The 12,872-nt window shown below is 29.7% G+C and overlaps 1 long non-coding RNA gene across 1 annotated transcript; it reads right to left on the bottom strand.

Moving 5' to 3' along the window:
- Positions 1 to 4,679: 4,679 nt before the first annotated feature.
- LOC139881379 (uncharacterized) lies at positions 4,680 to 7,560 on the bottom strand. Its single transcript, XR_011771721.1, has 4 exons — positions 7,401 to 7,560; positions 6,937 to 7,064; positions 5,937 to 6,039; positions 4,680 to 5,726 (listed from the first exon to the last, which is right to left on the bottom strand). It is a non-coding gene; the product is annotated as an uncharacterized lncRNA (long non-coding RNA).
- Between the last annotated feature and the right edge of the window lie 5,312 nt (positions 7,561 to 12,872).

Below are 12,872 nucleotides of genomic sequence, written 5' to 3'. Positions count from 1 at the left end.
AGGACACCACCTAGATTATCAGAAATGATAATCTAAAAATATCACACTTACACACTACCAATACATATTGGTTTACAATATTAATATGTTACAACAAAGTAAATCTCGAATGCAGTTTTAAACAATAATATACAAGCATACTGACACCAAATCTTGTCCATATATTAGCATGCAACAGCGGAAGCTCTTAATAATCACCTGAGAATAAACATGCTTTAAAACTTCAACAAAAATGTTGGTGAGTTATAGGTTTAACCTATATATCAAATTGTAATAATAGACCACAAGATTTCATCTTTCAATAACATGCAATCTGCATAAAAATCATTCGTATGGTTGAACACCTGGTAACCGACATTAACAAATGCATCTAGAATATCCCCATATATAAATATCAAAGTACTAAAGCAGTTCAAATTCTCTGACTGGGGCTTGTCAATGGCCCATAGATCTATCTTTAGGATTCGCGTCAATTGGTGGCAATTATAATAAACACCAATTCTTAGGTTACCAAGTTCAAAAAGGGCGATATCCGGTATAACGATTCAACATAGAATGTAGTTTCAATACTTGTGTCTATTTTGTAAATCATTTTTAAAACTGCATGTATTCTCATCCCAAAATATTAGATTTTAAAAGTGGGACTATAACTCACTTTCACAGACTTTTACTTCATCGGGAAGTAAGACTTGGCCACTGGTCGATTCACGAACCTATAACAAATATGTACATATATATCAAAGTACGTTCAAAATATATTTACAACATTTTTAATACGTCTTACTGTTTTAAGTTTATTAAGTCAGCTGTCCTCGTTAGTAACCTACAACTAGTTGTCCACAGTTAGATGTACAGAAATAAAGCAATGTATATATATATATCTCGAATCAATCCACGACCTCGTGTATACAAGCCTCAGGATAGATCACAACTCAAAGTATATATAATATTTTGGAATCAACCTCAACCCTGTATAGCTAACTCCAACATTACTGCATATAGAGTGTCTATGGTTGTTCCGAAATATATATATATAGATGGGTCGATATGATATGTCAAAACATTTTATTCGTGTCTATGGTACCCCAAGATTACATAATATATTAGAATACATGTATAATATAATATGAGTTAGCTAGGATATGATTAATATAGATTTGTTACCAATTTTCACGTAGCTACAACAAGAAAAATTATCCAATCTTGTTTTACCCATAACTTCTTCGTTTTAAATCCGTTTTGAGTGATTTAAGTTGCTATGGTTTCATATTGAACTTAAGTTTATGAATCTAAACAGAAAAAATATAAGCTTATAGTCAGAAATACAGATTACAAGTCGTTTTTGTAAAGGTAGTCATTTTAGTCGAAAGAACGACGTCTAGATGACCATTTTGGAAAACATACTTCCACTTTGAGTTTAACTATGATTTTTGGATATAGTTTCATGTTCATAAGAAAAATCATTTTCCCAGAAGGACAACTTTTAAATCAAAGTTTATCATAGTTTTTAATTAACTAACCCAAAACAGCCCGCGGTGTTACTACGACGGCGTATATCCTGTTTTACGGTGTTTTTCGTGTTTTTCGTGTTTTCAGGTTTTAAATCATTAAGTTAGCATATCATATAGATATATAACATGTGTTTAGTTGATTTTAAAAGTCAAGTTAGAAGGATTAACTTTTGTTTGCGAACAAGTTTAGAATTAACTAAACTATGTTCTAGTGATTACATGTTCAAATCTTCGAATAAGATAGTTATACATATATGAATCGAATGATGTTATGAACATTATTACTACCTCAAGTTTAGTAGGTAAACCTACTTGAAATGATGAAAAAATAACTTGAGCTTCAAAGGATCTTTGATGGCTTGGAAGTTCTTGAAATAGAATCATGACACAAAAACAAGTTCAAGTAAGATTATTACTCGAATTAAGATAGTTATAGTTATAGAAATTGAATCAAAGCTTGAATATGAATATTACCTTGATTTAGAAAGATAACCTACTGTAAATAACAAAGGTTTCTTGATCTTAGATGATTGCTTGAAATTGGAAGTAAACTTGTAAACTTGGAAGTGTTCTTGATGTGTTCTTGAGTAATTATTTTTATGATGATTATAGGTAATAACCAAAGCTTGTATTTGATGATTTTTGCTGGAAAAATAGTAACTTAGACGTTCATGGAAGAGTGTGTGTGTTTTTAGAGAGAATTGGGAAGAAAATTGGAAGTGAAATGGAGTAGGTGGTGAGTGGTGAAGGTGAGTGGGGTTAAAAGGAGTTCTTGTTTTTGTTTCCTTGCTCATAAGTCATGCTAGATATTAAATGATGGTTCCCACATGGTTAGGTGACTCACATGAGCTGCTAAGAGCTGATCATTGGAGTATATATATCAATAGTAAATATATTTAGAAGCTGTGTATTGTACAAGTACAAATACGAGTGCATACGAGTAGAATTGTTGATGAAAATGAATGAGGATGTATTCGTAAGCATTTTTGTTAAGTAGAAGTACTTGGATAAGTGTCTTGAAGTCTTTCAAAAGTGTATGAATACATATTAAAACACTACATGTATATACTTTTTAACTGAGTCGTTAAGTCATCGTTAGTCGTTACATGTAAATGTTGTTTTGAAACCTTTAAGTTAACGATCTTGTTAAATGTTGTTGACACATTGTTTATTATATCTAATGAGATGTTAAATTATTAAATTATCATGATATAATGATGTATTAATATATCTTAATATGATATATATACAGTTAAATGTCATTACAACGATAATCGTTACATATATGTCTCGTTTCGAAATCCTTAAGTTAGTAGTCTTGTTTTTACATATGTAGTTCATTGTTATTATACTTAATGATATGTTTACTTATCATTTAACATGTTTATATATAGTGTATCAATATCTTAAAATGATTCATATGTAATTAGTAAGACGTTGTTATAACGATAATCGTTATATATACCGTTTTTAAGTTTCTTAATTCAATAGTCTCATTTTTTTTTATGTATATAACTCATTGTTAAAATACTTAATGAGGTACATACTTATCATAATATCATGATAACTATATATATATCCATATGTATGTCATCATATAGTTTTTACAAGGTTTAACGTTCGTGAATCGCCGATCAACTTGGGTGGTCAATTGTCTATATAAAACCTATTTCAATTAATCAAGTCTTAACAAGTTTGATTGCTTAACATGTTGGAAACACTTAATCATGTAAATATCAATTTTATTTAATATATATAAACATGAAAAAGTTCGGGTCACTACACACTGAGTCTCATCCATCCTCCGGAATTTACTAAGGATTTAGCCTGGCTCGCTAAGGCTGGTTTTAACCCAGCATCGCTTTTATCTGTCAAATTACGTGGAATCTCATGTGTCACCTCTTTGACGCCCTTGACGCCCCTAACGCGGCGTCAAAATTTGACGGAATGGGGCGTCAGTCACAAATCTGACGGAAGGAAAAAGTTGTGTCAAATTTTGATGTGCCAATCAGAATTCGATACTTATTTTTATATATTATTAATTAATATATTTAATACCCAACTACCAATAATATTTTACCACATCACCACCACAATATTTAACACTCCCCTTTAAAAAACTTCATCTCTTAACATTGCCACATCACAAAAAAATACATCACTTGACTTTGACGTCACCGTCACGGTTAGGAATAGTCTAATGGTGATAAACACTCCTTTCAGTTTTTATCTAGTTTTTCACTGGAAGTTCATGTACACTCGATTTAAAGAGTCTATGCAAGTGATGTTGTTGAAGATTGCTTAGAAAATTGATTTTTTTCATCACTTATCTAGGTGTGTGTGGGCTTGTGGCAGTCGTCTAGTGTAGTAATTATGCGTTATTGTGATCATTCTTTTTATTATCTATTAATAATATTTATTGAGGTAAACCTTACAAAAAAGATTTAATCACGTTATCAGTTATTTTCTCCGTCTCAATCTAATAATATATAGACAAAAAAATGTTAAGCATTATTATACTCTACGTTTAGTTACTTTACTTCTATTTTTTTAACTTATTTTGTACAGTAATAGTAACGATAAGGTATAAATGAAATTTATGCGAGGAAGGAAGTATTAAGTGTGTACTTGATTGGGGTTTTGAGTGATAAGAAATGAGAGAGAATGAATGTACATGCTTGGTTAAATATAATGAAAATGGACGTTCGTTAGTAGTGGTCAATGAGCATTCTCCATCAAATTAAGGGGAATCCAAATATTATTTATAACTACCTTCCCAAATTTCTTCCCACGACCACCCTCACAATTATTTAAAGTGTATTCTCTTTTTTAATTATCTTTTAACTAGTTTATAACCCGCACATTCGCGGGTATGTTATCATGCATGATTCTAAAAATATATTTTTAATAAGTTATTTATTTATGTTAATGATGTACAGAGTAAGTAATAGTAGTGTAATATATGTGCATAATAAATCCACAAATATCAAGAACATTAAAATTAGGCACACAAAGTAAATGACTATGAATTGTGACAAGTTATAATTATCAAAGCAGTTTTCATGAATGGAACTCTTAGTATTAGTAACGGCTCCGGCAAATGAGCTTGAAAGAGTATCTATGCAATATTCACAAATTTAAACAACAATATCTTTTTAGTAGACAAATCATTACATATATCCACCTGAGAACTGGATATGCAGGCTCAATACCGTAATACCATTACTAAATGAAGCTAATTCATCCGATCTTGAAATGAGAGCAACATAAGCAGGCGCAACCTTCCAGTAAAAAAGTGAAACTGTCAAATTTCTAACAAAAAAGGGTATGGCTATGTGTAATTAACCATCATCAAGAAATGTTAGTATAATTTATTTTCAAACAAATCAACTCTAAAAAAAACCCTTTATAGATCACATGTTAGTTCAAAATGAATAGATAAACAAACAAAATGAATATGATAAACAAACAATTAGTTCATTGTACACCATAACAAAGACGCAAACATATGTGTACACTCCATAACTGATTATCTTGACATATATGTTTTTCCCTTGGTCAATCAGCACTACAAAATCTCGATCGTCTTGAAGTTTGATCAACAACAAACACACAAACCAAACAATAGTAAACCCATTACCCATAAACGGAATTATAAGCAACATAATTACAGTAATATGTACTCCGTAATATACACCACCTATTTACTTTTTGAAATTCTTCTCTTTGGCGATTTTCAGTATTGACAAATATCTGGGTTAAGTTCTAATTGTAGCATGTCAAATGGATAAAATCAACAAATATAGTTACAGAAAAGGAATCGAGTCAAATGGTTGAAAGTTGCCTTAAGTAATTTCCTAATGCATACAGAATGTATAAGGCAGTTTATCTGACATAATTACATTACTGATGTAATAGAACTATTATTACAAGCATAGTTAATACGTAAACTGAGTACAACTAATTTTAAAGGTATGAGAGAACATGAGTTTAATGTTTAATCCAACCTGGCCAGTTATAGCAAATACAAAAGGATCATAAGTTCTGACCTTATGATCTTCAAAAAAAAAAAAGATCACATGTCCAGTTATATACTCCGTAATTTTTATTTCATTAATCATTTGATGCTCAATTTCGAGATTTCAGCAACACTACGGCAGTATCGAGATGTTGGGTACAGCTTGTTCGTGATCTGACGATAACACCTAGCTGGTCCTGCATAACGTTATAAAGTATGTTATTTGTCAGCTACCTCATATGAATGTCTTTATGAAATCAAAACAACATACACATTGTGAATTATTAATAATAAAGTTATGTGTACATATTTTTTTAATTAACATGAAATAAGGAGTTTTAACAATCATAAGCTTAAACCCACACAGACTACTATATCCTAGTTAATAAACTTAAATAATTACGTACCATTATATTCTGTTGTACACTTTTACACATGATACATAATAATCTTACATACGAAGTACTATTCACGTTAATTGCATTAGCTCAAGCTTCAACACGAATGGTCCTGCACAACAACAAAATTTTGAATAAATATCATATCAATGGAAAAAGTATAAACAAATTCAAGGGTACCAACATCCATCTGAACCGGATAAGTTCTATGTCATTCATGAATATTCAAGTAGGTATCTATTATAGTGATATCACAAAATAATGTAAGTTATCGAGTGACACCTCTTCATTATAACCAAATCAGTGTTCTAAGTCAACACAATCCATTGGGTAGTCGCTTAAAAGTAAACACGAATATTTTTCTTGATTTCCATCCGATTCGTCTAAAAACGCCTTAAAAGTCGGTCAACACTACAAATTTAGGTGAAATTCGGGCCAATCCGGGTTTGAGTCGTTCAAATTCAGGTGAAAGCAGTATGAAGCCTACCAAGTGTACCAACTTTATGATCATGTCTTCATTAGGATTCTTTGTAGCAAGCAAATTTAAAGCTTCAACCATATAAGGATGTTCAAGCGGCAAGTTAGCTAATAACATAAAAATGAGTCAGAATGGGATCACCCATAACACCTGCTGTAGAAACTTTTAGCTAGTCCTATTTATTCATGATAATCAATAATAAACAATAAAAATTGATCATTATTAACACTAATTTTCCAGTATGTTCAAACACACAGCTTTCTTTTAAATGTATATATTCCCACATTCAAACAAAGGATGAAAGCATATCAGTTAGAAGATATAAACTTAGTAGGATAATTTTTCAATCACATTATCTGAAGAATATGAATCTTCAAACATCATATCATAATCATAATAATGAGATCAAAGCAAAGACAAAATAGTTCTAGAATCAAGGAAGTATCAAACGTATGTTAGTTAAATTTAACATATAACAAATTAAATTACATATTTATGACTAAAAGTTTATGCTCAAGATGAATAACTTACTTAGGTGAAGCCAATCTGCCAAGGGCAATTCATCAAACACCTTCCGTGCATCCATTAAATCGCAACATTCCACATAAAAATCAATCAAAATGGTCCCAACATTGATCGCAAGATTAACCATTCAAATTCTAAAAACCAAACACAAAAATATAATAACACTGAATTGCTCCATATAAAAAAAATAGAACGCACACGAATATGGATGAACCAAAAAAATTTATGAACCACAAAAAAGTAAGTGATTAAAACTAACGAAATTGTATAATTGATAAAAATTTACTCAATCAATGAAACTTTAAGGGACAGAGATCAAGAATAATCCTTTAATTTTTTGAAAGAAAACAAAAACAAAGTATTAAAAATCGTTCTTAATACGTCTTGGATTTAAGAATCGATGGATATGAAGACACAATCAAACATCAAACACTAATACACTTTTTGATGAAAAAGCAATTGTTGCATACCTGATTTTAGATCCTGTAGATATGAACTCTTGAATTGACATGAAGAAGTTGAATCGAATACCAGAGGAAACAGAAACGGGTTTGGAATTGAAGGAGTGATAATTGTGAATTTTGAAACCGTATGGAATGGAATGGGGCGTATTATATTTGGGAATAACTGTCAATGGGCACAAGTGTAATTAGTTTTGGTAACTGCCGATTGAATAGCTAAATGACGCCATTAGGAATTTAAATGGCCCGGATTAAAAGTTAAGAAAGTCATCTAATATGTAGGATTTAGACACGTTGGTTTTTTTCAACTATTATGGTATCATAATTTTTTTCTAATAAGAGAGATAAGAGAGATTTTATTTTTAATATATGTTATTTATCATATATTTAATTTTAATTCTTGTTATATTTCAGTAGGCTTATAACTAGCTTTAGTGGTCTAGTTCAATATATTCAAATTGAAAGAACCAATAAAAGAGAGATGTGTTGTAGAAGATATAGGAGAGAAAGAGGTTGAAGAGAGATGTGATGTATTTAATGTATATGTGTGTTTTTGTAACTTACATTATGCACATATATATAGTACAAATTTTACTATCCATATTTGACTAATTACCATCCATATTTAACTACTAAATTTACAACACTCCCCCTTGGATGGTAATTTTTTTAAAAGAGCAATTAATACTGCCTCGTTAAAAATCTTGCTAAAGAAAACCCAGTGGGATAAAACTTTAGCTAAGGGAAAAAGAGTGCAGCATAGAGTTAACTCCCCCTCAAGTAGACAACGCTGAGTCATCACATCTTTTGAACTTGCCTCATGCCAATATTGTGAACGTATGTTTTGAAAACAGCGATTGACAGTGCTTTAGTATAAAGATCAGCAGAGTTGTTGATTGAATGTGATGACCCGGGAATTTCCGACCAAATTTAAACTTAATCTTTATATGATTTCGACACAATAAGCAAAGTCTGTAATGTTGAGTTACAAAATTTTGAAACTGTTTACAGGAATTCAATTAACCTTTGACAATGACCGACGATTCACGAACAGTTGAGCGTATGTATATATATATATATATATATATATATATATATATATATATATATATATATATATATATATATATATCTTAGAAAATATTAAATGATCAATAAAAATTATTGTATGATATGTTATAGTAATAATAAATATTACATAAGTAATAATATATGTAATACATTATAACAATAATTGTTAAAATAATATTGTTATTACTTTTAATATTAAAGTCAATACTAGTAGTATTAATATTAAATTAAATATATATAACATTTGTAAATACGAGCTTGATATATATCAATAGTTATAGAATTGTTATTACTAATATTATTATTATCATCAGTATCATTATAATTAGTATTATTATCAATTAATATAATATCAGTATTATAAGTATTTATTATTATAAGAATATTAATATTTCTATCATCATTATTAATAAAATCCGTATTATTATTAGTATTATAAATTATAAATAAATTTATTATTATTATCATTTTTTTTTATTATTATCAAATTTATCGAAATTATCATTACTTATTATAAATTGTGATATTATAATTATTATTATTTTTTTAGTATTATTATTAGTATTAGTAATATTATTATAATGATTATTATTTTCTGTTATTATATATTATCAGTATTTTTATTTCCAATAATACTAATAATATTATTATTAGTAATATATTTAATTATATTCACTAATTCTATTAATAAATATGAACAAAATTATACAGAACCGATTTCGTGTTGTGTCACGGACAAACTGTGATACTCGCTTGTATTTATCCCAAAGTTGTTACAAGTCCTTATCCATTACAGCACACAAGATTCGATACCAAGCAGATGAAGTTAAAAATCTATTTACACTTTTATTTATTTTATTATTCTGCAAAGCGATTTAATTAAGTTGTAAAATCTATCAGATTACGAGTGATATTAGTAACTCACTCCATCCTTTCGTCATCTATATCAATTACCACTTCACTCCGTTTTTTTTTATCTGATCGAAATTGATGACCTCTTTTAAGGAAACAGACGGCACACTATATTACTTCTTTATTTTTATTTTTTCAAAAGCTGTAATTCTAATTCCTGTTAAAAATGTAATAGTACAGTTTTATTAAGAATATAATTAGTGATTTTTCTGCAAAGTTTCAATACCTAATTTAATTTATCGAGTCTCAATTTGGAGGTCAAACACTTATTTTCAAAAGTCAATAAATTTGTTCATCACAAAAATTCGAAGGCGTTTTGATGTTATTGGATCAATTGATGATGCAAGTAGTTTATAAAGGAAATTTCCAACCTTTTTCATTTAGAAACTTTGGTCTATAACAGCCTTCAATTTGAAATCAAGGTTCGGGTTTATAAAGTGTTCTTCACGAAATTTTTTTTTTTTTATTCTGCTACTGCTATTTGATTTTCTATTCTGCAAAAACCAAGACAAACACAAGTAATCGTTCCTGTTCTGGGTGTAACCCTGAAACAAAAATCAATGTATTGTTGTTATGGTAGTCTGGTCGATATGCTTGGTTATGAGGAAGAAGATGAACACAAAAGAGATACGGGTTATATAAAATAGTGTGGGTTTAAAATCAGAAAAATGGATTGGTTCAAATGGTTAGGGTGCTGGGTGATGATCGAGAGGTCTCGGGTTCGATTCCTACCGGTGGCATATTTTTTTTTAAAGACCTTTTATTGAGGTAGTAACCTTATTATTATCATTATTTTTTTTAATACTATTGTTATTTTTTATTATTATTATTATTATATCTATTATTGTTATTATTGATTATTGTTAAATTGTTATTAGTACTAAATATTATAATTGTTATTATTATAATTATCATTAAGTATTAGTTATCATTTATCATTATTATTATTATTACAATTATTGTTATAACTAAAAATATTGTTATTACTACTAATATTATTATATTTATTAACTACTAATAGATGTATTATTATTATGATCATTATGTTAACGTAACTACTATGACTAATATTATTATCACTTTGACTAAATAACGTCATTTATTACTATTAGCGATATTACGAGTATTATTAATATTAATGTAAGTATTATTATGATTAGAATTATTATTATTGTTATTAGGAAAATAATACAAACCATTACAATTATCATTAACATTAGTATTAATATCAATATTATTATTTTTATCAAAAACTATTTATATTATCATTATTATGAGATTTTTATTAAAACTATCATTAATAGTAAAGATTTATATTTTTATAGTTATTATTATACCATTATATTTGTCACTAAGAATATTAACATTATTTACATAAATACTTAATTATAACAAATCATGGAATTTTAGATATAATACTAACCATACATATATTTATATATATACAAATTAAATAAATAATATATAAAGATAAAGTATATGAAATTGTTCGAGTATGGTTATATGTATTAATGAATATACAAATGATATAGGTTCGTGAATCCGAGGCCAACCCTGCATTGTTCAGTTTTGTCATATGTATTTTTACTACAAAATACAGTATGGTGAGTTTCATTTACCTTTTTACCCTTTATATTTTTGGGCTGAGAATACATGCGCAATTTTTATAAATGTTTTACGAAATAGACACAAGTAATCGAAATTACATTATATGGTTGAATTATCGAAATCGAATATGCCCCTTATTATTAAGTCTGGTAATCTAAGAATTAGGGAACAGACACCCTAATTGACGCGAACTCTAAAGATAGATCTATCGGGTCCAACAAGCCCCATCCAAAGTACCGGATGCTTTAGTACTTCGAAAATTATATCATGTCCGAAGGAGGATCCCGGAATGATGGGGATATTCTTATATACATTTTGTGAATGTCGGTTATCAGGTGTTCAATCCATATGAATGATACTTTTGTCTCTATGCACGGGACGTATGTTTATGAGAAATGGAAATATGAAATCTTGTGGTCTATTAAAATTATGAAATGATTATTTATGTTAAACTAATAAACTCACCAACCTTTTGGTTGACACTTTAAAGCATGTTTATTCTCAGGTATGAAAGAAATCTTCCGCTGTGCATTTGTTCACTTTAAAGATATTACTTGGAGTCATTCATGACATATTTCAAAAGACGTTGCATTCGAGTCATCGAGTTCATCAAGATTATTATTAAGATAATTATAATTAGATATATTATGAAACGGTATGTATATCGTCAATTTTCGATGTAAGGAAGTTTGTCTTTTCAAAACGAATGCAATGTTTGTAAAATGTATCATATAGAGGTCAAGTACCTCGCGATGTAATCAACTGTTGTGATTCGTTTATAATCGATTTGGACTTCGTCCGGATGGATTAGGACGGGTCCTTTCAGTTGGTATCAGAGGGGTGGTCTTAGCGAACCAGGTCTGCATTAGTGTGTCTAACTGATAAGTCGTTAGGATGCATTAGTGAGTCTGGACTCCGACCGTGTCTGCATGTCAAAAGTTTTGCTTATCATTTCGTGTCGAAACTTTCCTGCTTATCATTATTAGGGAATCAGTTGCTTATCATTCTTAATCTAGACATATCTTACTGCCTGGATTGCATGAATAGTGTATAGACAAAATTCATATCTTAGCGTATCTGTTAATTCATATCTTAGCATATCTATTACTGTAAACTTTACCTAACATACTCCGTAGATTCCTCCGTAACTTATGGGATTTTAGTATTATACATGCATATGTAAATTATATATTGCAGGGTACTAATCTACATCCTATAATCTATTTTTTTTATCGAAAATCCTTCATCTGGTCGTACGAGATGAATCCCTCAATCAGTTCGAGTCCCTCAGATTTCGATAGCTATTCCAATAGTTATTCCGACAGCTATTCCGGCATGGATGTTGTGACACCGCTATTTTTTTTTTTATACGTGGCGGAAGCATAATATTAATTAATTACGATATCAACATTTGTACAAACCGATGTCACGTGTCATTAAAACAATTTACATAGTAATAGGAAGAGACGTAAATACATTCTGTTTTCAAAGGTACACGGTTCATATTCTAAAAGACCACATCAGAGTTAACCCTGTCAAATATAACATCATCATGCCCGTCTTCTCCCAAAAGCACTATCTACAAAAGCTAACAACCTGCAGGGAGGAGATGGAGGGGAATTAGCACGAAGCTAAGTGAGTACGACTAACTACAGGCCATAGTATACATAAGTGTTATACTAATCATGTCACTTAGTCTAACACACAAACATCACCCAAGTGCCGTCTACAGAGACTCTGGCGGCTCGGCCAAACCATTAACCACCAGCTGATCGGACTGGGGCTTACCAGAAGTTCCTCCACCACCGTATGTATATACATAATCCACACGCGACGGACGCGTCATTCACATATATATACACCACGGCTGTCTAGGCCACCACATGAGGA

The sequence above is a fragment of the Rutidosis leptorrhynchoides genome, chromosome 1 (assembly GCF_046630445.1).
Source record: "Rutidosis leptorrhynchoides isolate AG116_Rl617_1_P2 chromosome 1, CSIRO_AGI_Rlap_v1, whole genome shotgun sequence".
Lineage (NCBI taxonomy): Eukaryota > Viridiplantae > Streptophyta > Magnoliopsida > Asterales > Asteraceae > Rutidosis > Rutidosis leptorrhynchoides.
The sequence above is the reverse complement of the archived record's forward strand: the minus strand, read 5'-3'. Positions and strand labels throughout refer to the sequence as shown.